The sequence below is a fragment of the Rattus norvegicus genome, chromosome 1 (genome assembly GCF_036323735.1).
Source record: "Rattus norvegicus strain BN/NHsdMcwi chromosome 1, GRCr8, whole genome shotgun sequence".
Classification (NCBI taxonomy): Eukaryota; Metazoa; Chordata; class Mammalia; order Rodentia; family Muridae; genus Rattus; species Rattus norvegicus.
In genome coordinates, this window is record NC_086019.1 from 99905961 (window position 1) to 99910222 (window position 4262).

The following is a 4262-nucleotide window of genomic DNA, read 5'->3' on the forward strand; positions in this document are numbered from 1 at the left end:
GTTCAAGGCAGGCCTGGGCAAACTTGGTTTCTAAAAGTAAAAATGGCGGCAGGCAGGCAGCAACAGTACTGGAGCAATTTTCCACTTGTGCCAGCATATAGGTGCTCAAATTTTTTGGACCTAGTGGAGCCAGTGGTACGGTTCATGAACAGCACGTTTGAGGGCTAGGTTCAATCCCTAGTATGAGCGAGAAAGAAGGGGGCGGGAAATAAAGGAGGAGAGAGAAGAAAGAGAAGGAGGGAGAAAAAAAAATCAAACAGGTGTAATGAGCTTTAGTGGTATGAGGTATGGTGCCAACACTGAACCAATCCAGAAGAAAAGGAGAAATAGCAGGAGAGCAAGGGAAGAGAATCCTGGAGAGCCTAAGAGTTGTGAAATGTGGACGTCAATCTGGTTCAGCCTACACAAGGGCAGGACTACGAACGTGGCGAAAGCAGGTCTGAAAGCAGCACCCGCTCAATGTGCCTGCGCGTGCGCCGGACCCTAGCGTCCCCGCCCAGCTCTCTTCAGCCCCGCCCACGCGACGCCCTCCCTAGAGCCTATGCTCACGCTTGGCCCCGCCCCTGCCCGCCCAGCCCCGCCACCTCGCGGTGCGCGAGGAAGCCACGAGGCCCGAAGTCCCGCCTGCCCAGTGATCCACCTACGCTTTGCTCTGTTACAGAGGCGCGTTGCGTTAGCTTGACGCTGCGCAGCCGCAGTGGGTATGGGGCGGGGACAGGGGAGGGGCCGGATCGGAGGCGGAGGCTGTGGGCGGGCTCTGAAATCACGTGGGTAAACACGCTGCACGTGGAGCTCAGCCTGAGCCAGAAGGGCGGGGCCGCAGAATCAGAGGAAGGATGCCGGTAGGGTGTGCGCGCGCGCAGGGAGGTCTTGGGCAGCGCGGGACGCGAGCGGCCTGGTTCTGTCCCGAACTTCAGTTCCTTTATCCCGCTGCATTGGTGACAGCTGTGACGAAAGCAGGCCCAGCCCTAGGTGTCGGAACCACCCTACAAAATAACCCCACAGCGTGTGCGCTCACCCATTTCGCAGATGAGGTAAAGAAACTTGCTCCAAGCCACGTGGCTGGAAAGTGGCGCCACCAAGATCTGCCCTGGGAAGCTGGGCTCCTGAGGCTTGCTTTGTGGCGTGCGTGGCCAGAAGTTCTGGGGTCTCCAGCATTCTGCCCTTACTCTAGGGACTGCATTTGGTCCGGCCAACATGGCGAGGCCTATTGCCCTGTGCACAATAAGGTGACAGGGGTGCTTACTTTCCCAGCCAGCAGTCTAGAGGCGGGCGCAGGCCAAACGGTAGAGATCGTTTCCGTCTGGGTGTGGCGGGGACACCGCGGTGGGATCCGGACACCTGACCCTGCATCACTGCTCCTTAGACAGCTCCTCCTCCATTTCTTCGCCCTTTCCTTCTCCCCGAGCAGCACAGAGCCCCTTTCAGTGATGACGCCCAATGCAGCGGGTTCCTACCCTTCTGCCCCAAAGGGCCTCCTTTCCTCTCCTCCTCGTCCTCCTCCTCTCCCATCTGTGCCGCGTGACCGGGGGTGGGGTGGGGGGAGGCGCCGTACAAGGCGCAGTCCAGGCGTGGGGCCCAGCCAAGCTGTCATCCCGGACTGGCGGGCCTGAGGAGGCCTAAAAGGGGGGACCCGAGTGCTTGGGACTGGTAGGAAGTGTGATCCAGTCTGAAAGGCTGAGCTGCCAGGAGTCCCGGAGAGGAAGGCGCGCCCCCTTCAGGTTTAAGCGACTAGGTCCTGCGGCCCTAAAAACCCATACCTGGGCCCCTCCTAATTTTGGGTCTGAGGGTTCAGGAGCTTGTTATTAGGACATTCCATTAAACCGATCAGGGATCCTAGGCAGCTCGGTGTAGCAGTAGGCCCTGAAGCCAGCCTCAGTGTATGACCTTGGGCAAATTGCTGAACCTCCGTTTTTGTTTTTCTCAGTTTCTCCAGATTCATTTACCAATATGCCAGCCTCAATATGTCCCTCACTGATGGTGCTTCTGTCTTTATCTTCCTGTGCCCTCTAACCAGCATCCTTACACATTCAGCCACGTGTGTTGTTCCTCCCAGAACAACCATAGGGTTTTGGGCTCACTCCATGTGGTTGCTCTGTAGTGTACTGTACAAAGGCTTTCTGCAGAGAATTTGGAGATTTGGCTGGGGAAGACCCTCCTTCCGGCTGTCTCCTTCCCCTGAGGAAGCCAAAACACTGGGAGCCCTAGGACACAGTGGGAAGGAAGAATTAACAGAACCCTGCTGAGCTGTGCCCTGCCCTGAGGCTAGTGGGTAGCCCTGCTTCCCCCAGGTCAGTCACTGAAACTGTATAATGGAGTTAGTAACTTCTGGGGAGTGGGTGACTGTGGCGTTCCAGGTTCAGCAAGAGTCCTGCTGTGAAGTGCCGCATGCAGCTGTCCAGGAGCTCATCTCTTGCTGTTCAAGTCTTAACCAGGTTCTGTGCTATTTCTGTATCAGCTGCTTATGCCAGACCACTGACAGCCGCCCCCTCCCTCCCTTCAACCCTCCACTCCCCTTCTGTGGAGTCAGGTAGTTCTGATGGGCTGACTCCAGTTCTGCCTCAGGGACTGATTCATGCCACATGCCTGTCCTGCCCCAGCTCGGCATTCCTTGGCCACAGTGATTAGGGACCATTCTGCTAGAAACTTTGAGAAGGAAGTTCTGGCCGGCAGGAATGTCAACCTTAAAAGATACTAGAAAATAGCAAGTGGAGAATGAAGTCGGCACAGAACAAAGCCAAGCTAGGCAAAGTGGATGCCTCTCAACACCCAGATGGAGCCCTTCCTGAAACTAGATAGAATTGTGGTTTGGCTATTTCTCAGGATTCATAAATTTCTCATTTCTCCTTCTGAAAATTGTTATTCTTTAACCTCTTCTGACTTTTTAAGGACATCAGACCTTAACTACCACTTCTGAATGACATGTGGGACTTCAGGTCACACAGCCTACCAGAGTTCAGTCAGTCTACATGTCTCCATGGTGTATAGGGCAAGGCTTTTGCTTGCTCTGACTTTTGCCTATCTCTTGAACCTTGGTGACCTTGAAAGAGTGCTCTAACTCTTGGTCCATGACTATAACCCTAGGGCTCAGAATCTTGTTCTCAGCTAAGGGAAAGTGAACAAGCCATTGATCTCCCATGGCTTACTGGGATTTGGTGTTATCCTCCTGCTCTTGGCATGCAGTAGCCTTTATTTTTTTTAAAAGACTTATTTATTTATTCTATATAAGTACACTGTAGCCGTCTTCAGACACACCAGAAATACAAATGGTTGTGAGCCACCATGTGGTTGTTGGGATTTGAACTCAGGACCTCTGGAAAAAAGCAGTCAATGCTCTTAACCACTGAGCCATCTCTCCAGCCTCCAGCATGCAGGAGTCTTAAATGGCCATTCCTTTTCCACTTCTGTTGGTCTCCTAACCCTCTCTAACCATTCTGCCTCTCCCTTGAGCCCTCTCATAGATACCATGACTGACCTTGGGTAGTAGAAAACAGATGCGTTTTCTACTCTTAACTTTCCCCTCTAGATCCCAAGGCTCAGACACTCTGGGCACTTGTACAAGCACATCCAAAGGGCCACAGCTGCTACCCACCAGCAAGCCAGAGGGTGGGAAGTGTGAACACACAGGAGGGGAGGGGACACAGCGTGGGGATACAGACGGTGCGCCTCCCAAAATGTGCTGCTGCACATCTGCCCAGAGAAAGAGGGAGGCTCAGAGTCGCCAGCTTTTTGTTATTTTTACTTTTTGGTGCGAGGGGCCATCTGTGCAGGTTTGAGCTTGTCTGGAGGCAATGGGGTTGCAGATGAAATTCAAATACAGGCTTACTTCACAGGCTGTCATGCAGAGACTTTCTCCAGGAGCTGGGACGGCAGTGCTGGGTTTTGTGTGCGTGCGCGCGCGTGTGTGTGTGTGTGTGTGTGTGTGTGTGTGTGTGTGTGTGTGTGTGTGTGTTTTAATAGCATCAGCAAATGCCAGGCAGGGTCCAGCTGCTGTGCCTGTGAAACCTTCCACCAGCCCAACAGCTGGCAACCACAGTTCCCTCAGCAAAGGCCTTGGATCACCAGTCCAGTGGAGGGAACAGGGCAATAATGGCAGAGATGGAGCAGGAACAAATCTGATGCACCATTGCCTTTCCCTATAATGCGTCCACGAATTCGCTGCTGCAGATCATATCCCTATGGCTCTTGCTTCCCCCTTCCTTCTGTCCCTCTCTCCCTTCTTTTTTTGTGCTACCAGGAATTGAACCAAGGACCTTAATGCA